Source organism: Hyla sarda, unplaced genomic scaffold (genome assembly GCF_029499605.1).
Source record: "Hyla sarda isolate aHylSar1 unplaced genomic scaffold, aHylSar1.hap1 scaffold_231, whole genome shotgun sequence".
Classification (NCBI taxonomy): Eukaryota; Metazoa; Chordata; class Amphibia; order Anura; family Hylidae; genus Hyla; species Hyla sarda.
In genome coordinates, this window is record NW_026608991.1 from 46,181 (window position 1) to 71,055 (window position 24,875).

General features: G+C 44.6%; 8 non-coding genes and 1 pseudogene across 8 annotated transcripts; all 9 read right to left on the minus strand.

The window, feature by feature from the left end:
- Positions 1 to 969: 969 nt before the first annotated feature.
- LOC130322215 (U2 spliceosomal RNA) lies at positions 970 to 1,160 on the minus strand. Its single transcript, XR_008867769.1, has one exon. It is a non-coding gene; the product is annotated as a U2 spliceosomal RNA (small nuclear RNA).
- Positions 1,161 to 3,217: 2,057 nt separating this feature from the next.
- On the minus strand, positions 3,218 to 3,408 carry LOC130322151 (U2 spliceosomal RNA). Its single transcript, XR_008867733.1, has one exon. It is a non-coding gene; the product is annotated as a U2 spliceosomal RNA (small nuclear RNA).
- A 2,078-nt stretch (positions 3,409 to 5,486) lies between these two features.
- On the minus strand, positions 5,487 to 5,663 carry LOC130322183 (U2 spliceosomal RNA; annotated as a pseudogene).
- A 6,792-nt stretch (positions 5,664 to 12,455) lies between these two features.
- Positions 12,456 to 12,646, minus strand: LOC130322217 (U2 spliceosomal RNA). The gene has a single exon (XR_008867770.1). It is a non-coding gene; the product is annotated as a U2 spliceosomal RNA (small nuclear RNA).
- Positions 12,647 to 14,731: 2,085 nt separating this feature from the next.
- LOC130322218 (U2 spliceosomal RNA) lies at positions 14,732 to 14,922 on the minus strand. The gene has a single exon (XR_008867771.1). It is a non-coding gene; the product is annotated as a U2 spliceosomal RNA (small nuclear RNA).
- Positions 14,923 to 17,016: 2,094 nt separating this feature from the next.
- On the minus strand, positions 17,017 to 17,207 carry LOC130322219 (U2 spliceosomal RNA). Its single transcript, XR_008867772.1, has one exon. It is a non-coding gene; the product is annotated as a U2 spliceosomal RNA (small nuclear RNA).
- Positions 17,208 to 19,285: 2,078 nt separating this feature from the next.
- LOC130322150 (U2 spliceosomal RNA) lies at positions 19,286 to 19,476 on the minus strand. Its single transcript, XR_008867732.1, has one exon. It is a non-coding gene; the product is annotated as a U2 spliceosomal RNA (small nuclear RNA).
- A 2,083-nt stretch (positions 19,477 to 21,559) lies between these two features.
- Positions 21,560 to 21,750, minus strand: LOC130322220 (U2 spliceosomal RNA). Its single transcript, XR_008867773.1, has one exon. It is a non-coding gene; the product is annotated as a U2 spliceosomal RNA (small nuclear RNA).
- A 2,082-nt stretch (positions 21,751 to 23,832) lies between these two features.
- On the minus strand, positions 23,833 to 24,023 carry LOC130322221 (U2 spliceosomal RNA). The gene has a single exon (XR_008867774.1). It is a non-coding gene; the product is annotated as a U2 spliceosomal RNA (small nuclear RNA).
- Positions 24,024 to 24,875: the final 852 nt, after the last annotated feature.

Consider the following 24,875-nt stretch of genomic DNA (forward strand, 5'->3'; position numbering starts at 1 on the left):
AATTTTCTAAGGATTTATACTGATTTTTCCTGTCTGAATTTGTCGCACAGAAAGTTGCAGGCCAAATTTGTGTGACATTTCTGCGACTTTAGCTTCTAGAGCATTTTTACAACATTATACATAGGTGCTGAATACATAAAAAGCGACTGTTCAGCGACAGACAAGTCGCATCGGCTGAAAGTAGGCCAGAATGTCAGTCCATGTTGGAGCAGGTTTAGATACAGTCTAAAGCATAGATCTCAAAGTCTGTGCACAGAATTTAGCAAGGGCCTCGCACCTTCTGATGCATCAGGTAGGTGCACTATAGCATAGCCTAACCCTCTGTACTTTGGTCTATATTGATGCGGGACATAGACAGCCAGCTGATGACCAATCCATTAGTGCAATGGATGGCTGGAAGCATTTGTCTTTGCCTTTGCAATACCACAGAAGCAATGCATGGTCAATGTACAGCAATGACACACCTGTGTGAACAGCCAGGAGACCCCCCCATGTTATGTTACATAGTTACAAAGTTAGTACGGTCGAAAAAAGACATATGTCCATCAAGTTCAACCAGGGAATTAAGGGGTAGGGGTGTGGCGCGATATTGGGGAAGGGATGAGATTTTATATTTCTTCATAAGCATTAATCTTATTTTGTCAATTAGGAACATTCAGCACCCACCCGCTATCAAGGCAGCTGCCTATCATGTCATGCCCTACCTGCACAGGTGTGCTGGCTACTCAAATGATCCAATTAAGGAGGCCATTTAGTCAGCAGCAGCAGAAGTCCTGTGCCTGGACGCTCCAACAGCGGCCAGACACAAGCAGAAGCAGCAGAAGCAGCAGCAGCACCACCTTTTGTTTTTTGGCTGCAGCAGCAGCAGCAGCAGCAGCAGCAGCAGCAAGGCCCACAGGGCTGGCTAGCTGGCTAGCCAGCAAGCAGGTAGCAATGAAAGTAGGAATCTTTCTTTTTAACCCTGTAAGGGGGTGGTGCACTGTACCCGAAGATACTGCCATATCGGGTCAATGCATAGGGCGACGGAAGCAAGCTTCGAAATCGGCCCCCGTTCTCAAAAATCCATTTAATATATGGTCCCCAGATAGGGGACGTATCAGATATTAAACTGATAAGAACAGATACTACACTTGATCTTAGCCAAAAGGCCGAGAAGCGATAACCGTGAAAGGGGCGGGCCCAACAAGGTCCCCTTCATGGGCACTATCACTGCTTGCTGTCAGGGAGGCTGCCAGACAATTTTCCATGCACACTCTGGGCTGGGGGGCAGTCAACCACCAGTACACACAGCAGAACCTAAACCCATACCATTATTGCTAAGCAGCAAGACAGGGGCCCATTGCACTCCCACGGGGCCTTTTTAAATGCAATCCATAACCCGGATTTGCCAGGAACCCTTCTTACTCCTCCTACTTGCATGTGACACTGGGCTTAGGATCTGCATAGGAAACACACACACAAGCACACACCTACCTTTGTTGCCTGCAGATGCCTCCTTGGCTGTCCCCAAACGGTATCAAACCAACACCCACGGGAAGCTGTAAGCATAGAGGACATGCCTGCACCCCATTGGACTTACCTGTGTGGGTTAAATCCGGGTTATTTGACAACCTATGGCGGTGATGGTTCTGCTCAGGCAGAGCAGTGCTGATGCTCCTCATAAAGCTGTCGCTGCTGTGAAGGTTCTAGGTGACATCACAATCCCTATGGTTACATACACAACAAAGCTGGGTTGTTGTTGTTTACACTCTGCAAGGCCTGTGGAAGTGAGTGACATCATAGCACTGTAGTTCTGAGGGTTCTAGATGGATGCAACAATCTCCTGTTGCTTCTATGAAGGCCATAATAGACGACATCACCAAACAGCTCCATAGTCACATACACAGCAAAGGAGAGATGTTGTTTACACCTAGTGATGTCAGTGGTATTGAGTGACATCACAGCACAGTGCTAAGGCTCCTGGGCCTGGACACAGCAGCGGCTGCAATATCTCAACGGAGAATACGTTTATATATATGTGTGTGTGTGCGCGTATATATATATATATATATATATATATATATATATATATATATATTTCTCCGCCGAAATCACTTTTAAACCCATTTCCACCTTTTTTTCCCTTCTCTTCCTCTTACTTTTTTTTCACGTTTTTTTACGTTTTTCTCCTTTTCGCCTCTTTTCTGGGCGTATTATTCTTCTTTTTCTTCTTTTTTTTCGTCTAATGCATACCCCATCAGTGCAGCAATGCTTATTCAATACCGCCAGCAGATGGAGACACTGGGGGATAATTTTCTAAGGATTTATACTGATTTTTCCTGTCTGAATTTGTCGCACAGAAAGTTGCAGGCCAAATATGTGTGACATTTCTGCAACTTTAGCTTCTAGAGCATTTTTACAACATTATACATAGGTGCTGAATACATAAAAAGCGACTGTTCAGCGACAGACAAGTCGCATCGGCTGAAAGTAGGCCAGAATGTCAGTCCATGTTGGAGCAGGTTTAGATACAGTCTAAAGCATAGATCTCAAAGTCTGTGCACAGAATTTAGCAAGGGCCTCGCACCTTCTGATGCATCAGGTAGGTGCACTATAGCATAGCCTAACCCTCTGTACTTTGGTCTATATTGATGCGGGACATAGACAGCCAGCTGATGACCAATCCATTAGTGCAATGAATGGCTGGAAGCATTTGTCTTTGCCTTTGCAATACCACAGAAGCAATGCATGGTCAATGTACAGCAATGACACACCTGTGTGAACAGCCAGGAGACCCCCCCATGTTATGTTACATAGTTACATAGTTAGTACGGTCGAAAAAAGACATATGTCCATCAAGTTCAACCAGGGAATTAAGGGGTAGGGGTGTGGCGCGATATTGGGGAAGGGATGAGATTTTATATTTCTTCATAAGCATTAATCTTATTTTGTCAATTAGGAACATTCAGCACCCACCCGCTATCAAGGCAGCTGCCTATCATGTCATGCCCTACCTGCACAGGTGTGCTGGCTACTCAAATGATCCAATTAAGGAGGCCATTTAGTCAGCAGCAGCAGAAGTCCTGTGCCTGGACGCTCCAACAGCGGCCAGACACAAGCAGAAGCAGCAGAAGCAGCAGCAGCAGCAGCAGCAGCAAGGCCCACAGGGCTGGCTAGCTGGCTAGCCAGCAAGCAGGTAGCAATGAAAGTAGGAATCTTTCTTTTTAACCCTGTAAGGGGGTGGTGCACTGTACCCGAAGATACTGCCATATCGGGTCAATGCAAAGGGCGACGGAAGCAAGCTTCGAAATCGGCCCCCGTTCTCAAAAATCCATTTAATATATGGTCCCCAGATAGGGGACGTATCAGATATTAAACTGATAAGAACAGATACTACACTTGATCTTAGCCAAAAGGCCGAGAAGCGATAACCGTGAAAGGGGCGGGCCCAACAAGGTCCCCTTCATGGGCACTATCACTGCTTGCTGTCAGGGAGGCTGCCAGACAATTTTCCATGCACACTCTGGGCTGGGGGGCAGTCAACCACCAGTACACACAGCAGAACCTAAACCCATACCATTATTGCTAAGCAGCAAGACAGGGGCCCATTGCACTCCCACGGGGCCTTTTTAAATGCAATCCATAACCCGGATTTGCCAGGAACCCTTCTTACTCCTCCTACTTGCATGTGACACTGGGCTTAGGATCTGCATAGGAAACACACACACAAGCACACACCTACCTTTGTTGCCTGCAGATGCCTCCTTGGCTGTCCCCAAACGGTATCAAACCAACACCCACGGGAAGCTGTAAGCATAGAGGACATGCCTGCACCCCATTGGACTTACCTGTGTGGGTTAAATCCGGGTTATTTGACAACCTATGGCGGTGATGGTTCTGCTCAGGCAGAGCAGTGCTGATGCTCCTCATAAAGCTGTCGCTGCTGTGAAGGTTCTAGGTGACATCACAAATCCCTATGGTTACATACACAACAAAGCTGGGTTGTTGTTGTTTACACTCTGCAAGGCCTGTGGAAGTGAGTGACATCATAGCACTGTAGTTCTGAGGGTTCTAGATGGATGCAACAATCTCCTGTTGCTTCTATGAAGGCCATAATAGACGACATCACCAAACAGCTCCATAGTCACATACACAGCAAAGGAGAGATGTTGTTTACACCTAGTGATGTCAGTGGTATTGAGTGACATCACAGCACAGTGCTAAGGCTCCTGGGCCTGGACACAGCAGCGGCTGCAATATCTCAACGGAGAATACGTTTATATATATGTGTGTGTGTGCGCGTATATATATATATATATATATATATATATATATATATATATATATTTCTCTGCCGAAATCACTTTTAAACCCATTTCCACCTTTTTTTCCCTTCTCTTCCTCTTACTTTTTTTTCACGTTTTTTTACGTTTTTCTCCTTTTCGCCTCTTTTCTGGGCGTATTATTCTTCTTTTTCTTCTTTTTTTTCGTCTAATGCATACCCCATCAGTGCAGCAATGCTTATTCAATACCGCCAGCAGATGGAGACACTGGGGGATAATTTTCTAAGGATTTATACTGATTTTTCCTGTCTGAATTTGTCGCACAGAAAGTTGCAGGCCAAATATGTGTGACATTTCTGCGACTTTAGCTTCTAGAGCATTTTTACAACATTATACATAGGTGCTGAATACATAAAAAGCGACTGTTCAGCGACAGACAAGTCGCATCGGCTGAAAGTAGGCCAGAATGTCAGTCCATGTTGGAGCAGGTTTAGATACAGTCTAAAGCATAGATCTCAAAGTCTGTGCACAGAATTTAGCAAGGGCCTCGCACCTTCTGATGCATCAGGTAGGTGCACTATAGCATAGCCTAACCCTCTGTACTTTGGTCTATATTGATGCGGGACATAGACAGCCAGCTGATGACCAATCCATTAGTGCAATGGATGGCTGGAAGCATTTGTCTTTGCCTTTGCAATACCACAGAAGCAATGCATGGTCAATGTACAGCAATGACACACCTGTGTGAACAGCCAGGAGACCCCCCCATGTTATGTTACATAGTTACATAGTTAGTACGGTCGAAAAAAGACATATGTCCATCAAGTTCAACCAGGGAATTAAGGGGTAGGGGTGTGGCGCGATATTGGGGAAGGGATGAGATTTTATATTTCTTCATAAGCATTAATCTTATTTTGTCAATTAGGAACATTCAGCACCCACCCGCTATCAAGGCAGCTGCCTATCATGTCATGCCCTACCTGCACAGGTGTGCTGGCTACTCAAATGATCCAATTAAGGAGGCCATTTAGTCAGCAGCAGCAGAAGTCCTGTGCCTGGACGCTCCAACAGCGGCCAGACACAAGCAGAAGCAGCAGAAGCAGCAGCAGCACCACCTTTTGTTTTTTGGCTGCAGCAGCAGCAAGGCCCACAGGGCTGGCTAGCTGGCTAGCCAGCAAGCAGGTAGCAATGAAAGTAGGAATCTTTCTTTTTAACCCTGTAAGGGGGTGGTGCACTGTACCCGAAGATACTGCCATATCGGGTCAATGCATAGGGCGACGGAAGCAAGCTTCGAAATCGGCCCCCGTTCTCAAAAATCCATTTAATATATGGTCCCCAGATAGGGGACGTATCAGATATTAAACTGATAAGAACAGATTTTTTTACTTTTAGATATAATATTCTTAGACTAAAAGACCTTACGCAGTCCAGATTACACTTAGTCTGCTAAAAGCATATTCCACAGATGTAGATTCCAAAGACTTTTAGCCACTTTGTGACCTAATCTTTTTTTATCCAATAAATAGAAAACATACATCTCACTAAGAGCTAGGCGAACACAATCTTTAGAGGTAATAGTGTCTCTTTTAAAAAGAAGAATATTCCTCGTCTTCCATAGTGCAATTTTAATACAATTTATACTAATCCACAAAACCCGAGACTTCTCCACAGATAAAACATTATAAAATCCATATAAAATAACTTCATAATTTAAAAAATTAAGATCAGAAATTAATTTTAGTAAGGGTCCTATCAAATGCCATATCTCCTGGGCGTAAAAACAGTTCCAAAAAATGTGTAAAACTGTTTCCTCACTAGGACACCCCATTCTCGGGCACTTTGCACTACGACACAATCCTCTTCTGTGTTGGAATTCTCTGGTAGGCAAACATTGATGTGCTATCTGCCAGGCCAGATCTTTTAAGTCATTAGATAAGAATCCCATATTCACCATCCTCCAAACTCTTAGAGATTTCTCAGTGGAATAATTAGATATTAAGCAAATCTGTTCTATCTTCCTGATTTCAGGAACTAATTTTCGTGCATTACTACAAATTTCTTGACTAAAATTAGCAATGCCATAAATACGAATAATCTTTTCTAAAACCACATAGTGCGCTGGGGGAATAAATAAGATTGGGGACGTTAAAGGTAAGGTTATCCACTTTCTTTTTCTAAAAATGTGACCTGCAGCATATTTTAAAAAATAAGACCAATAACAGTTTCTTTGCAAGCCATTAAAACACATAGAAAAAAAGTGAATATATAAAAACCTTTTTAAATCAGGCACATCCTTACCCCCCAATTTCTTTGTCTTCATCATTACATCTCTCCTGAGTTTATCCATTTTAGACCCCCATAAAAAATGAAAGCAAATCTTGTTTAAAAACTTTAAGGTGCGTTCACTCGGTGGGAAAACCAAGCTTAAATATAGCATGATAGGTAGCAACAAAGCTTTCATTATCAGTACTTTTCCTTCTATTGTTAATTTCCTCATTTTCCAAAAACTTATTTTCTTTTGCACTTTCTCTTTGACGATGGACCAGCTTTCCTCTCCATTATTTTCATTGTCAAAGATGACACCCAAGATTTTGATTTTATCATATTGCACATTCACCTCCGTATTGCCCCAATTCCCTATTGCAAAGCAATCACATTTATTTTTATTTAATTTGAAGCCAGAGCCCTCACAAAAAAATTCTGTCTGTCTGATAGCACGTTTCAGGGATGGTTCATCTGAACATAGAATATTAACATCATCCATGTATGCTATCGTCTTTACGCTCTGTCCTCCACTTCCAGGGATTGGCACTCCTCTAATGAGCTTATCTTTTCTCAAAACATTCAACAGAGGTTCTATTGCACATATGAAAAGAATGGGTGATAGGGGGCACCCCTGTTTCACCCCAGACTGTAAACATACCTCTTGGGATAAAAAACCGTTAATTAAAATACGACTAAAACAGTTTTTATATAAAAGTGCAATTTTTCCAACAATAAAATCAGGAAAATTCATTTTCTTTAAAACCAACCATAAAAAATCATGAGAAACACGGTCATAGGCCTTTTGAAAATCCAAGGATAAAATTGCCAATTTCTGATCACATTGTTTCTGATACCATAAAACATCTTTTACAAGGTTTAGATGATCACTTATTTTCCTTCCAGGTACTCCGCATACTTGGTCACTGTGTATAACCTTAGCAATTACCTGCTTGAGCCTATTTGCTAAAATTTTTGCTAAAACCTTATAGTCTGTATTTAGCAGGGTAATAGGCCTCCAATTTTCTAATTTAGAGATGTCTCCTTTTTTAAAAATCAGAGTAACAACACCATCTCTCCAGGACGCAGGTAAAATCTCAGATTTAAAAGCACAGTTAAAAATACCTAAAAGATCATCTTTTAAAATGGACCAAAAACACAGATAAAATTCAACTGGCAACCCATCCGAACCAGGTGTTTTACCATTTAAAAAACTCTTAAAAGTGCTTAAAAGTTCAGGTAAAAAGATTTCATCACAAAGGCTCTCTTGGTCAGTTTTGTCAAGTTTTGAATCCAAGGTATCTAAAACATCATTAGTAAAGGAAATATCAATATCTTTTTTATTAAAAAGCTCCTGATAAAATACTTGTGCGTCTCGCAACATCTCTTCATTAGTTATCTTCCCTTCTATTACAGATATCATTTCTTTCTTTCCCACCACCTTCTTAAAAAAGAATCTCGAACACTTTTCATCATTCTCCAGACATTGCACCTTGCTGTTAAAAATCATTTCTTTTCCTTTTTGACTAATGGCATTTTTTATTTCATTCTTTGTCTGAGCAATAACATCATCCATCTCAAGCCCGGCTTGCTTTAGTTTATAATATGTTTGGATTTTAGTGTTTAACATTTTAAACCATAACTTTTTCTCCTTAGCCTTTTGGATGCCCACACGGATAAAAAACTGTTTAGTCCACTTTTTAACATCCTCCCACCAATCCAAAATATTTTTATATTGGGATTGACGCAATCTCCATTTGTTATAAGCAGCAATAAAATCATTTTTTGTTTTCATGTCCTCTAATAAAGTAGTGTTGAGCTTCCAAACGCCTCTGCCTTTCTCTAGGCCAGGTAAAGTGACATGTGCATATAATAACTTATGATCAGAGAAAATATTCGATAAAAGAGAAACATCAACTAGATTAAAACTTTCCGATAAAAAAATAAAATCAATCCTGGATTTGCAGACATTATTTTCCCATGTGTAACCAGGGTCGTCTGGGTATTTTCTCCTCCAGACATCGGTAAAGTTAAAATCCTCAGTCATACTCTTAATCTGTTTCTCTGTTTTATCCACTCTGACATGCACACTTCCACTCTCACGATGATCACCACTCATACAACAATTAAAATCTCCAGCCATTAAAATAGGTGTTGAACCTGGGATAAAAGCCTGAATATCATTAATCAAGTCGGCTCTCTCATTTTTTTCAGGAGAAGCATAGATGTTAAAAAGCTTAATCTCCGAGCCATTGTACTTAATATTAACTAATAGCGCTCTACCAGGTATAATTTCTAAGAAGGACAAAACTTGTACATCTGAACCTCTAAACAAGATCCCAACACCTGAAGATCTGTTCAGATTGTCACCCGACCAGACCGATGGTCCCAAAGTCCAGCCACGACAAAGGTCCTCATAATTTGGACTATGTTCAATTCCACATTCTTGTAAAAAGAACAGAGAACAGTCCAAGGTCTCTAAAAAACTAAACAAAGCAGCCCTTCTCGTAGGGCTCTTTAGACCTCTCACATTAAGAGAGGAGCACTTTAAGGAAGCTATTCGCTACTGGAGTTTGAGTCCGATATGAAACCCACAGGTGACTCCGGGCTTTCGAACTCTTTGATATTTTTTGGATCGGACGCTGATCTTATAGAAGGCCTCCATGCATGTTGACTGTCCTCACATTCGTCTGAGCTTTTTTTGACAGGCCGTTTAATGCCAAGTTGTGGCTCATCTCCGAGTTCCTTCTTCCGCTTGATCTCCTTCACGCCAACCTCCATGGCTTCACTGCTCACTAGTGACCCTCCACCGCCAGAACCCTCCACAGAAGGTCTCCCCTCTGTCTCAGGCACAGCAGCAGAAAGGTCCATAAGCTCCGCCACGACATCAGAAGTTACAGCCGGCTTTTCTGAAGGCGCCTCAGACCGCTGGGGTGCTTTCGCAGGTGGTACTTCAGCTTGCACTACACCCACTCTCCCCGCTACACGGTCAGCCCACGATCTAGCTACACTGGAACGGAGACTGCAATCTTTAAAGGCATGGCCTTCTTGACCACAAATGTTGCAGACGATTTTAGCACAGTCCTTAGAAACATGGCCTTCTTGATTGCACCGACCACAGCGAACTGTACTGTCCGTGCAAACTTCCATAGTATGTCCGAATTTCTTACATTTCCTACAAAAAGTAGGCATCTCGGGATAAAACAAATAGCCCTTATCCCGACCGATAGAAAAGTTGGAGGGTGGATGACACAACCCTCCAATGCCAGTAGCATCCTCCTTCATTTTCACAAAAAACTTATGTTTCCCCGTCCATAGGTCTTCTGAATTCATCACCTTATGGGAATACTTAACAGAACTGCAGTATTTCCCCAAAAAGAGCTCAATATGGGACACAGTCACAAAGGGATTGTGCATACACACAACTAGAGGAATATCGCCTCCAGTATACAACACTGTGACCGTGATCCCATCAAGCTCAGCAAGGTCTTGATTGCTTTTCAGCTTCTCAAAAAGATTCTGGCATGCATAAGCAGAGTCCAGAGTTAGGATGAAGCTGCCCTTCCGAGGATCTCTGAGACAGACGATGTTCTCTTTCTTCACCCCAAGAAGCTTGTAGAGAGTTTCTTTCACAAAATAAGAAAGTTGGACGAGTTCTTGTTTGTCTTCATCAACATCAAAGCGAAAGGAAAAACGAATCCGCGTTTCACCGGATGTAAGGTAACGGATGCGAACACCCATCTTGTCGATCGCCTTTTCGGTTCCTCGTAGCAGCCCCCCTTGGAAAAGGTAGGACAAACTCCCAGGATCCTCCTGACCAGACACTTGATCTAGCCAAAAGGCCGAGAAGCGATAACCGTGAAAGGGGCGGGCCCAACAAGGTCCCCTTCATGGGCACTATCACTGCTTGCTGTCAGGGAGGCTGCCAGACAATTTTCCATGCACACTCTGGGCTGGGGGGCAGTCAACCACCAGTACACACAGCAGAACCTAAACCCATACCATTATTGCTAAGCAGCAAGACAGGGGCCCATTGCACTCCCACGGGGCCTTTTTAAATGCAATCCATAACCCGGATTTGCCAGGAACCCTTCTTACTCCTCCTACTTGCATGTGACACTGGGCTTAGGATCTGCATAGGAAACACACACACAAGCACACACCTACCTTTGTTGCCTGCAGATGCCTCCTTGGCTGTCCCCAAACGGTATCAAACCAACACCCACGGGAAGCTGTAAGCATAGAGGACATGCCTGCACCCCATTGGACTTACCTGTGTGGGTTAAATCCGGGTTATTTGACAACCTATGGCGGTGATGGTTCTGCTCAGGTAGAGCAGTGCTGATGCTCCTCATAAAGCTGTCGCTGCTGTGAAGGTTCTAGGTGACATCACAATCCCTATGGTTACATACACAACAAAGCTGGGTTGTTGTTGTTTACACTCTGCAAGGCCTGTGGAAGTGAGTGACATCATAGCACTGTAGTTCTGAGGGTTCTAGATGGATGCAACAATCTCCTGTTGCTTCTATGAAGGCCATAATAGACGACATCACCAAACAGCTCCATAGTCACATACATAGCAAAGGAGAGATGTTGTTTACACCTAGTGATGTCAGTGGTATTGAGTGACATCACAGCACAGTGCTAAGGCTCCTGGGCCTGGACACAGCAGCGGCTGCAATATCTCAACGGAGAATACGTTTATATATATGTGTGTGTGTGCGCGTATATATATATATATATATATATATATATATATTTCTCCGCCGAAATCACTTTTAAACCCATTTCCACCTTTTTTTCCCTTCTCTTCCTCTTACTTTTTTTTCACGTTTTTTTACGTTTTTCTCCTTTTCGCCTCTTTTCTGGGCGTATTATTCTTCTTTTTCTTCTTTTTTTTCGTCTAATGCATACCCCATCAGTGCAGCAATGCTTATTCAATACCGCCAGCAGATGGAGACACTGGGGGATAATTTTCTAAGGATTTATACTGATTTTTCCTGTCTGAATTTGTCGCACAGAAAGTTGCAGGCCAAATATGTGTGACATTTCTGCGACTTTAGCTTCTAGAGCATTTTTACAACATTATACATAGGTGCTGAATACATAAAAAGCGACTGTTCAGCGACAGACAAGTCGCATCGGCTGAAAGTAGGCCAGAATGTCAGTCCATGTTGGAGCAGGTTTAGATACAGTCTAAAGCATAGATCTCAAAGTCTGTGCACAGAATTTAGCAAGGGCCTCGCACCTTCTGATGCATCAGGTAGGTGCACTATAGCATAGCCTAACCCTCTGTACTTTGGTCTATATTGATGCGGGACATAGACAGCCAGCTGATGACCAATCCATTAGTGCAATGGATGGCTGGAAGCATTTGTCTTTGCCTTTGCAATACCACAGAAGCAATGCATGGTCAATGTACAGCAATGACACACCTGTGTGAACAGCCAGGAGACCCCCCCATGTTATGTTACATAGTTACATAGTTAGTACGGTCGAAAAAAGACATATGTCCATCAAGTTCAACCAGGGAATTAAGGGGTAGGGGTGTGGCGCGATATTGGGGAAGGGATGAGATTTTATATTTCTTCATAAGCATTAATCTTATTTTGTCAATTAGGAACATTCAGCACCCACCCGCTATCAAGGCAGCTGCCTATCATGTCATGCCCTACCTGCACAGGTGTGCTGGCTACTCAAATGATCCAATTAAGGAGGCCATTTAGTCAGCAGCAGCAGAAGTCCTGTGCCTGGACGCTCCAACAGCGGCCAGACACAAGCAGAAGCAGCAGAAGCAGCAGCAGCACCACCTTTTGTTTTTTGGCTGCAGCAGCAGCAGCAGCAGCAGCAAGGCCCACAGGGCTGGCTAGCTGGCTAGCCAGCAAGCAGGTAGCAATGAAAGTAGGAATCTTTCTTTTTAACCCTGTAAGGGGGTGGTGCACTGTACCCGAAGATACTGCCATATCGGGTCAATGCATAGGGCGACGGAAGCAAGCTTCGAAATCGGCCCCCGTTCTCAAAAATCCATTTAATATATGGTCCCCAGATAGGGGACGTATCAGATATTAAACTGATAAGAACAGATACTACACTTGATCTTAGCCAAAAGGCCGAGAAGCGATAACCGTGAAAGGGGCGGGCCCAACAAGGTCCCCTTCATGGGCACTATCACTGCTTGCTGTCAGGGAGGCTGCCAGACAATTTTCCATGCACACTCTGGGCTGGGGGGCAGTCAACCACCAGTACACACAGCAGAACCTAAACCCATACCATTATTGCTAAGCAGCAAGACAGGGGCCCATTGCACTCCCACGGGGCCTTTTTAAATGCAATCCATAACCCGGATTTGCCAGGAACCCTTCTTACTCCTCCTACTTGCATGTGACACTGGGCTTAGGATCTGCATAGGAAACACACACACAAGCACACACCTACCTTTGTTGCCTGCAGATGCCTCCTTGGCTGTCCCCAAACGGTATCAAACCAACACCCACGGGAAGCTGTAAGCATAGAGGACATGCCTGCACCCCATTGGACTTACCTGTGTGGGTTAAATCCGGGTTATTTGACAACCTATGGCGGTGATGGTTCTGCTCAGGCAGAGCAGTGCTGATGCTCCTCATAAAGCTGTCGCTGCTGTGAAGGTTCTAGGTGACATCACAATCCCTATGGTTACATACACAACAAAGCTGGGTTGTTGTTGTTTACACTCTGCAAGGCCTGTGGAAGTGAGTGACATCATAGCACTGTAGTTCTGAGGGTTCTAGATGGATGCAACAATCTCCTGTTGCTTCTATGAAGGCCATAATAGACGACATCACCAAACAGCTCCATAGTCACATACACAGCAAAGGAGAGATGTTGTTTACACCTAGTGATGTCAGTGGTATTGAGTGACATCACAGCACAGTGCTAAGGCTCCTGGGCCTGGACACAGCAGCGGCTGCAATATCTCAACGGAGAATACGTTTATATATATGTGTGTGTGCGCGTATATATATATATATATATATATATATATATATATATATATATATATTTCTCCGCCGAAATCACTTTTAAACCCATTTCCACCTTTTTTTCCCTTCTCTTCCTCTTACTTTTTTTTCACGTTTTTTTACGTTTTTCTCCTTTTCGCCTCTTTTCTGGGCGTATTATTCTTCTTTTTCTTCTTTTTTTTCGTCTAATGCATACCCCATCAGTGCAGCAATGCTTATTCAATACCGCCAGCAGATGGAGACACTGGGGGATAATTTTCTAAGGATTTATACTGATTTTTCCTGTCTGAATTTGTCGCACAGAAAGTTGCAGGCCAAATATGTGTGACATTTCTGCGACTTTAGCTTCTAGAGCATTTTTACAACATTATACATAGGTGCTGAATACATAAAAAGCGACTGTTCAGCGACAGACAAGTCGCATCGGCTGAAAGTAGGCCAGAATGTCAGTCCATGTTGGAGCAGGTTTAGATACAGTCTAAAGCATAGATCTCAAAGTCTGTGCACAGAATTTAGCAAGGGCCTCGCACCTTCTGATGCATCAGGTAGGTGCACTATAGCATAGCCTAACCCTCTGTACTTTGGTCTATATTGATGCGGGACATAGACAGCCAGCTGATGACCAATCCATTAGTGCAATGGATGGCTGGAAGCATTTGTCTTTGCCTTTGCAATACCACAGAAGCAATGCATGGTCAATGTACAGCAATGACACACCTGTGTGAACAGCCAGGAGACCCCCCCATGTTATGTTACATAGTTACATAGTACGGTCGAAAAAAGACATATGTCCATCAAGTTCAACCAGGGAATTAAGGGGTAGGGGTGTGGCGCGATATTGGGGAAGGGATGAGATTTTATATTTCTTCATAAGCATTAATCTTATTTTGTCAATTAGGAACATTCAGCACCCACCCGCTATCAAGGCAGCTGCCTATCATGTCATGCCCTACCTGCACAGGTGTGCTGGCTACTCAAATGATCCAATTAAGGAGGCCATTTAGTCAGCAGCAGCAGAAGTCCTGTGCCTGGACGCTCCAACAGCGGCCAGACACAAGCAGAAGCAGCAGAAGCAGCAGCAGCACCACCTTTTGTTTTTTGGCTGCAGCAGCAGCAGCAGCAGCAGCAAGGCCCACAGGGCTGGCTAGCTGGCTAGCCAGCAAGCAGGTAGCAATGAAAGTAGGAATCTTTCTTTTTAACCCTGTAAGGGGGTGGTGCACTGTACCCGAAGATACTGCCATATCGGGTCAATGCATAGGGCGACGGAAGCAAGCTTCGAAATCGGCCCCCGTTCTCAAAAATCCATTTAATATATGGTCCCCAGATAGGGGACGTATCAGATATTAAACTGATAAGAACAGATACTACACTTGATCTTAGCCAAAAGGCCGAGAAGCGATAACCGTGAAAGGGGCGGGCCCAACAAGGTCCCCTTCATGGGCACTATCACTGCTTGCTGTCAGGGAGGCTGCCAGACAATTTTCCATGCACACTCTGGGCTGGGGGGCAGTCAACCACCAGTACACACAGCAGAACCTAAACCCATACCATTATTGCTAAGCAGCAAGACAGGGGCCCATTGCACTCCCACGGGGCCTTTTTAAATGCAATCCATAACCCGGATTTGCCAGGAACCCTTCTTACTCCTCCTACTTGCATGTGACACTGGGCTTAGGATCTGCATAGGAAACACACACACAAGCACACACCTACCTTTGTTGCCTGCAGATGCCTCCTTGGCTGTCCCCAAACGGTATCAAACCAACACCCACGGGAAGCTGTAAGCATAGAGGACATGCCTGCACCCCATTGGACTTACCTGTGTGGGTTAAATCCGGGTTATTTGACAACCTATGGCGGTGATGGTTCTGCTCAGGCAGAGCAGTGCTGATGCTCCTCATAAAGCTGTCGCTGCTGTGAAGGTTCTAGGTGACATCACAATCCCTATGGTTACATACACAACAAAGCTGGGTTGTTGTTGTTTACACTCTGCAAGGCCTGTGGAAGTGAGTGACATCATAGCACTGTAGTTCTGAGGGTTCTAGATGGATGCAACAATCTCCTGTTGCTTCTATGAAGGCCATAATAGACGACATCACCAAACAGCTCCATAGTCACATACACAGCAAAGGAGAGATGTTGTTTACACCTAGTGATGTCAGTGGTATTGAGTGACATCACAGCACAGTGCTAAGGCTCCTGGGCCTGGACACAGCAGCGGCTGCAATATCTCAACGGAGAATACGTTTATATATATGTGTGTGTGTGCGTGTATATATATATATATATATATATATATATATATATATATATATATATATATATATATATTTCTCCGCCGAAATCACTTTTAAACCCATTTCCACCTTTTTTTCCCTTCTCTTCCTCTTACTTTTTTTTCACGTTTTTTTACGTTTTTCTCCTTTTCGCCTCTTTTCTGGGCGTATTATTCTTCTTTTTCTTCTTTTTTTTCGTCTAATGCATACCCCATCAGTGCAGCAATGCTTATTCAATACCGCCAGCAGATGGAGACACTGGGGGATAATTTTCTAAGGATTTATACTGATTTTTCCTGTCTGAATTTGTCGCACAGAAAGTTGCAGGCCAAATATGTGTGACATTTCTGCGACTTTAGCTTCTAGAGCATTTTTACAACATTATACATAGGTGCTGAATACATAAAAAGCGACTGTTCAGCGACAGACAAGTCGCATCGGCTGAAAGTAGGCCAGAATGTCAGTCCATGTTGGAGCAGGTTTAGATACAGTCTAAAGCATAGATCTCAAAGTCTGTGCACAGAATTTAGCAAGGGCCTCGCACCTTCTGATGCATCAGGTAGGTGCACTATAGCATAGCCTAACCCTCTGTACTTTGGTCTATATTGATGCGGGACATAGACAGCCAGCTGATGACCAATCCATTAGTGCAATGGATGGCTGGAAGCATTTGTCTTTGCCTTTGCAATACCACAGAAGCAATGCATGGTCAATGTACAGCAATGACACACCTGTGTGAACAGCCAGGAGACCCCCCCATGTTATGTTACATAGTTACATAGTTAGTACGGTCGAAAAAAGACATATGTCCATCAAGTTCAACCAGGGAATTAAGGGGTAGGGGTGTGGCGCGATATTGGGGAAGGGATGAGATTTTATATTTCTTCATAAGCATTAATCTTATTTTGTCAATTAGGAACATTCAGCACCCACCCGCTATCAAGGCAGCTGCCTATCATGTCATGCCCTACCTGCACAGGTGTGCTGGCTACTCAAATGATCCAATTAAGGAGGCCATTTAGTCAGCAGCAGCAGAAGTCCTGTGCCTGGACGCTCCAACAGCGGCCAGACACAAGCAGAAGCAGCAGAAGCAGCAGCAGCACCACCTTTTGTTTTTTGGCTGCAGCAGCAGCAGCAAGGCCCACAGGGCTGGCTAGCTGGCTAGCCAGCAAGCAGGTAGCAATGAAAGTAGGAATCTTTCTTTTTAACCCTGTAAGGGGGTGGTGCACTGTACCCGAAGATACTGCCATATCGGGTCAATGCATAGGGCGACGGAAGCAAGCTTCGAAATCGGCCCCCGTTCTCAAAAATCCATTTAATATATGGTCCCCAGATAGGGGACGTATCAGATATTAAACTGATAAGAACAGATACTACACTTGATCTTAGCCAAAAGGCCGAGAAGCGATAACCGTGAAAGGGGCGGGCCCAACAAGGTCCCCTTCATGGGCACTATCACTGCTTGCTGTCAGGGAGGCTGCCAGACAATTTTCCATGCACACTCTGGGCTGGGGGGCAGTCAACCACCAGTACACACAGCAGAACCTAAACCCATACCATTATTGCTAAGCAGCAAGACAGGGGCCCATTGCACTCCCACGGGGCCTTTTTAAATGCAATCCATAACCCGGATTTGCCAGGAACCCTTCTTACTCCTCCTACTTGCATGTGACACTGGGCTTAGGATCTGCATAGGAAACACACACACAAGCACACACCTACCTTTGTTGCCTGCAGATGCCTCCTTGGCTGTCCCCAAACGGTATCAAACCAACACCCACGGGAAGCTGTAAGCATAGAGGACATGCCTGCAGCCCATTGGACTTACCTGTGTGGGTTAAATCCGGGTTATTTGACAACCTATGGCGGTGATGGTTCTGCTCAGGCAGAGCAGTGCTGATGCTCCTCATAAAGCTGTCGCTGCTGTGAAGGTTCTAGGTGACATCACAATCCCTATGGTTACATACACAACAAAGCTGGGTTGTTGTTGTTTACACTCTGCAAGGCCTGTGGAAGTGAGTGACATCATAGCACTGTAGTTCTGAGGGTTCTAGATGGATGCAACAATCTCCTGTTGCTTCTATGAAGGCCATAATAGACGACATCACCAAACAGCTCCATAGTCACATACACAGCAAAGGAGAGATGTTGTTTACACCTAGTGATGTCAGTGGTATTGAGTGACATCACAGCACAGTGCTAAGGCTCCTGGGCCTGGACACAGCAGCGGCTGCAATATCTCAACGGAGAATACGTTTATATATATGTGTGTGTGTGCGCGTATATATATATATATATATATATATATATATATATATTTCTCCGCCGAAATCACTTTTAAACCCATTTCCACCTTTTTTTCCCTTCTCTTCCTCTTACTTTTTTTTCACGTTTTTTTACGTTTTTCTCCTTTTCGCCTCTTTTCTGGGCGTATTATTCTTCTTTTTCTTCTTTTTTTTCGTCTAATGCATACCCCATCAGTGCAGCAATGCTTATTCAATACCGCCAGCAGATGGAGACACTGGGGGATAATTTTCTAAGGATTTATACTGATTTTTCCTGTCTGAATTTGTCGCACAGAAAGTTGCAGGCCAAATATGTGTGACATTTCTGCGACTTTAGCTTCTAGAGCATTTTTACAACATTATACATAGGTGCTGAATACATAAAAAGCGACTGTTCAGCGACAGACAAGTCGCATCGGCTGAAAGTAGGCCAGAATGTCAGTCCATGTTGGAGCAGGTTTAGATACAGTCTAAAGCATAGATCTCAAAGTCTGTGCACAGAATTTAGCAAGGGCCTCGCACCTTCTGATGCATCAGGTAGGTGCACTATAGCATAGCCTAACCCTCTGTACTTTGGTCTATATTGATGCGGGACATAGACAGCCAGCTGATGACCAATCCATTAGTGCAATGGATGGCTGGAAGCATTTGTCTTTGCCTTTGCAATACCACAGAAGCAATGCATGGTCAATGTACAGCAATGACACACCTGTGTGAACAGCCAGGAGACCCCCCCATGTTATGTTACATAGTTACATAGTTAGTACGGTCGAAAAAAGACATATGTCCATCAAGTTCAACCAGGGAATTAAGGGGTAGGGGTGTGGCGCGATATTGGGGAAGGGATGAGATTTTATATTTCTTCATAAGCATTAATCTTATTTTGTCAATTAGGAACATTCAGCACCCACCCGCTATCAAGGCAGCTGCCTATCATGTCATGCCCTACCTGCACAGGTGTGCTGGCTACTCAAATGATCCAATTAAGGAGGCCATTTAGTCAGCAGCAGCAGAAGTCCTGTGCCTGGACGCTCCAACAGCGGCCAGACACAAGCAGAAGCAGCAGAAGCAGCAGCAGCACCACCTTTTGTTTTTTGGCTGCAGCAGCAGCAGCAGCAGCAAGGCCCACAGGGCTGGCTAGCTGGCTAGCCAGCAAGCAGGTAGCAATGAAAGTAGGAATCTTTCTTTTTAACCCTGCAAGGGGGTGGTGCACTGTACCCGAAGATACTGCCATATCGGGTCAATGCATAGGGCGACGGAAGCAAGCTTCGAAATCGGCCCCCGTTCTCAAAAATCCATTTAATATATGGTCCCCAGATAGGGGACGTATCAGATATTAAACTGATAAGAACAGATACTACACTTGATCTTAGCCAAAAGGCCGAGAAGCGATAACCGTGAAAGGGGCGGGCCCAACAAGGTCCCCTTCATGGGCACTATCACTGCTTGCTGTCAGGGAGGCTGCCAGACAATTTTCCATGCACACTCTGGGCTGGGGGGCAGTCAACCACCAGTACACACAGCAGAACCTAAACCCATACCATTATTGCTAAGCAGCAAGACAGGGGCCCATTGCACTCCCACGGGGCCTTTTTAAATGCAATCCATAACCCGGATTTGCCAGGAACCCTTCTTACTCCTCCTACTTGCATGTGACACTGGGCTTAGGATCTGCATAGGAAACACACACACAAGCACACACCTACCTTTGTTGCCTGCAGATGCCTCCTTGGCTGTCCCCAAACGGTATCAAACCAACACCCACGGGAAGCTGTAAGCATAGAGGACATGCCTGCACCCCATTGGACTTACCTGTGTGGGTTAAATCCGGGTTATTTGACAACCTATGGCGGTGATGGTTCTGCTCAGGCAGAGCAGTGCTGATGCTCCTCATAAAGCTGTCGCTGCTGTGAAGGTTCTAGGTGACATCACAATCCCTATGGTTACATACACAACAAAGCTGGGTTGTTGTTGTTTACACTCTGCAAGGCCTGTGGAAGTGAGTGACATCATAGCACTGTAGTTCTGAGGGTTCTAGATGGATGCAACAATCTCCTGTTGCTTCTATGAAGGCCATAATAGACGACATCACCAAACAGCTCCATAGTCACATACACAGCAAAGGAGAGATGTTGTTTACACCTAGTGATGTCAGTGGTATTGAGTGACATCACAGCACAGTGCTAAGGCTCCTGGGCCTGGACACAGCAGCGGCTGCAATATCTCAACGGAGAATACGTTTATATATATGTGTGTGTGTGCGCGTATATATATATATATATATATATATATATATATATATATATATATTTCTCCGCCGAAATCACTTTTAAACCCATTTCCACCTTTTTTTCCCTTCTCTTCCTCTTACTTTTTTTTCACGTTTTTTTACGTTTTTCTCCTTTTCGCCTCTTTTCTGGGCGTATTATTCTTCTTTTTCTTCTTTTTTTTCGTCTAATGCATACCCCATCAGTGCAGCAATGCTTATTCAATACCGCCAGCAGATGGAGACACTGGGGGATAATTTTCTAAGGATTTATACTGATTTTTCCTGTCTGAATTTGTCGCACAGAAAGTTGCAGGCCAAATATGTGTGACATTTCTGCGACTTTAGCTTCTAGAGCATTTTTACAACATTATACATAGGTGCTGAATACATAAAAAGCGACTGTTCAGCGACAGACAAGTTGCATCGGCTGAAAGTAGGCCAGAATGTCAGTCCATGTTGGAGCAGGTTTAGATACAGTCTAAAGCATAGATCTCAAAGTCTGTGCACAGAATTTAGCAAGGGCCTCGCACCTTCTGATGCATCAGGTAGGTGCACTATAGCATAGCCTAACCCTCTGTACTTTGGTCTATATTGATGCGGGACATAGACAGCCAGCTGATGACCAATCCATTAGTGCAATGGATGGCTGGAAGCATTTGTCTTTGCCTTTGCAATACCACAGAAGCAATGCATGGTCAATGTACAGCAATGACACACCTGTGTGAACAGCCAGGAGACCCCCCCATGTTATGTTACATAGTTACATAGTTAGTACGGTCGAAGAAAGACATATGTCCATCAAGTTCAACCAGGGAATTAAGGGGTAGGGGTGTGGCGCGATATTGGGGAAGGGATGAGATTTTATATTTCTTCATAAGCATTAATCTTATTTTGTCAATTAGGAACATTCAGCACCCACCCGCTATCAAGGCAGCTGCCTATCATGTCATGCCCTACCTGCACAGGTGTGCTGGCTACTCAAATGATCCAATTAAGGAGGCCATTTAGTCAGCAGCAGCAGAAGTCCTGTGCCTGGACGCTCCAACAGCGGCCAGACACAAGCAGAAGCAGCAGAAGCAGAAGCAGCACCACCTTTTGTTTTTTGGCTGCAGCAGCAGCAGCAGCAAGGCCCACAGGGCTGGCTAGCTGGCTAGACAGCAAGCAGGTAGCAATGAAAGTAGGAATCTTTCTTTTTAACCCTGTAAGGGGGTGGTGCACTGTACCCGAAGATACTGCCATATCGGGTCAATGCATAGGGCGACGGAAGCAAGCTTCGAAATCGGCCCCCGTTCTCAAAAATCCATTTAATATATGGTCCCCAGATAGGGGACGTATCAGATATTAAACTGATAAGAACAGATACTACACTTGATCTTAGCCAAAAGGCCGAGAAGCGATAACCGTGAAAGGGGCGGGCCCAACAAGGTCCCCTTCATGGGCACTATCACTGCTTGCTGTCAGGGAGGCTGCCAGACAATTTTCCATGCACACTCTGGGCTGGGGGGCAGTCAACCACCAGTACACACAGCAGAACCTAAACCCATACCATTATTGCTAAGCAGCAAGACAGGGGCCCATTGCACTCCCACGGGGCCTTTTTAAATGCAATCCATAACCCGGATTTGCCAGGAACCCTTCTTACTCCTCCTACTTGCATGTGACACTGGGCTTAGGATCTGCATAGGAAACACACACACAAGCACACACCTACCTTTGTTGCCTGCAGATGCCTCCTTGGCTGTCCCCAAACGGTATCAAACCAACACCCACGGGAAGCTGTAAGCATAGAGGACATGCCTGCACCCCATTGGACTTACCTGTGTGGGTTAAATCCGGGTTATTTGACAACCTATGGCGGTGATGGTTCTGCTCAGGCAGAGCAGTGCTGATGCTCCTCATAAAGCTGTCGCTGCTGTGAAGGTTCTAGGTGACATCACAATCCCTATGGTTACATACACAACAAAGCTGGGTTGTTGTTGTTTACACTCTGCAAGGCCTGTGGAAGTGAGTGACATCATAGCACTGTAGTTCTGAGGGTTCTAGATGGATGCAACAATCTCCTGTTGCTTCTATGAAGGCCATAATAGACGACATCACCAAACAGCTCCATAGTCACATACACAGCAAAGGAGAGATGTTGTTTACACCTAGTGATGTCAGTGGTATTGAGTGACATCACAGCACAGTGCTAAGGCTCCTGGGCCTGGACACAGCAGCGGCTGCAATATCTCAACGGAGAATACGTTTATATATATGTGTGTGTGTGCGCGTATATATATATATATATATATATATATATATATATATATATTTCTCCGCCGAAATCACTTTTAAACCCATTTCCACCTTTTTTTCCCTTCTCTTCCTCTTACTTTTTTTTCACGTTTTTTTACGTTTTTCTCCTTTTCGCCTCTTTTCTGGGCGTATTATTCTTCTTTTTCTTCTTTTTTTTCGTCTAATGCATACCCCATCAGTGCAGCAATGCTTATTCAATACCGCCAGCAGATGGAGACACTGGGGGATAATTTTCTAAGGATTTATACTGATTTTTCCTGTCTGAATTTGTCGCACAGAAAGTTGCAGGCCAAATATGTGTGACATTTCTGCGACTTTAGCTTCTAGAGCATTTTTACAACATTATACATAGGTGCTGAATACATAAAAAGCGACTGTTCAGCGACAGACAAGTCGCATCGGCTGAAAGTAGGCCAGAATGTCAGTCCATGTTGGAGCAGGTTTAGATACAGTCTAAAGCATAGATCTCAAAGTCTGTGCACAGAATTTAGCAAGGGCCTCGCACCTTCTGATGCATCAGGTAGGTGCACTATAGCATAGCCTAACCCTCTGTACTTTGGTCTATATTGATGCGGGACATAGACAGCCAGCTGATGACCAATCCATTAGTGCAATGGATGGCTGGAAGCATTTGTCTTTGCCTTTGCAATACCACAGAAGCAATGCATGGTCAATGTACAGCAATGACACACCTGTGTGAACAGCCAGGAGACCCCCCCATGTTATGTTACATAGTTACATAGTTAGTACGGTCGAAAAAAGACATATGTCCATCAAGTTCAACCAGGGAATTAAGGGGTAGGGGTGTGGCGCGATATTGGGGAAGGGATGAGATTTTATATTTCTTCATAAGCATTAATCTTATTTTGTCAATTAGGAACATTCAGCACCCACCCGCTATCAAGGCAGCTGCCTATCATGTCATGCCCTACCTGCACAGGTGTGCTGGCTACTCAAATGATCCAATTAAGGAGGCCATTTAGTCAGCAGCAGCAGAAGTCCTGTGCCTGGACGCTCCAACAGCGGCCAGACACAAGCAGAAGCAGCAGAAGCAGCAGCAGCACCACCTTTTGTTTTTTGGCTGCAGCAGCAGCAGCAGCAGCAAGGCCCACAGGGCTGGCTAGCTGGCTAGCCAGCAAGCAGGTAGCAATGAAAGTAGGAATCTTTCTTTTTAACCCTGTAAGGGGGTGGTGCACTGTACCCGAAGATACTGCCATATCGGGTCAATGCATAGGGCGACGGAAGCAAGCTTCGAAATCGGCCCCCGTTCTCAAAAATCCATTTAATATATGGTCCCCAGATAGGGGACGTATCAGATATTAAACTGATAAGAACAGATACTACACTTGATCTTAGCCAAAAGGCCGAGAAGCGATAACCGTGAAAGGGGCGGGCCCAACAAGGTCCCCTTCATGGGCACTATCACTGCTTGCTGTCAGGGAGGCTGCCAGACAATTTTCCATGCACACTCTGGGCTGGGGGGCAGTCAACCACCAGTACACACAGCAGAACCTAAACCCATACCATTATTGCTAAGCAGCAAGACAGGGGCCCATTGCACTCCCACGGGGCCTTTTTAAATGCAATCCATAACCCGGATTTGCCAGGAACCCTTCTTACTCCTCCTACTTGCATGTGACACTGGGCTTAGGATCTGCATAGGAAACACACACACAAGCACACACCTACCTTTGTTGCCTGCAGATGCCTCCTTGGCTGTCCCCAAACGGTATCAAACCAACACCCACGGGAAGCTGTAAGCATAGAGGACATGCCTGCACCCCATTGGACTTACCTGTGTGGGTTAAATCCGGGTTATTTGACAACCTATGGCGGTGATGGTTCTGCTCAGGCAGAGCAGTGCTGATGCTCCTCATAAAGCTGTCGCTGCTGTGAAGGTTCTAGGTGACATCACAATCCCTATGGTTACATACACAACAAAGCTGGGTTGTTGTTGTTTACACTCTGCAAGGCCTGTGGAAGTGAGTGACATCATAGCACTGTAGTTCTGAGGGTTCTAGATGGATGCAACAATCTCCTGTTGCTTCTATGAAGGCCATAATAGACGACATCACCAAACAGCTCCATAGTCACATACACAGCAAAGGAGAGATGTTGTTTACACCTAGTGATGTCAGTGGTATTGAGTGACATCACAGCACAGTGCTAAGGCTCCTGGGCCTGGACACAGCAGCGGCTGCAATATCTCAACTGAGAATACGTTTATA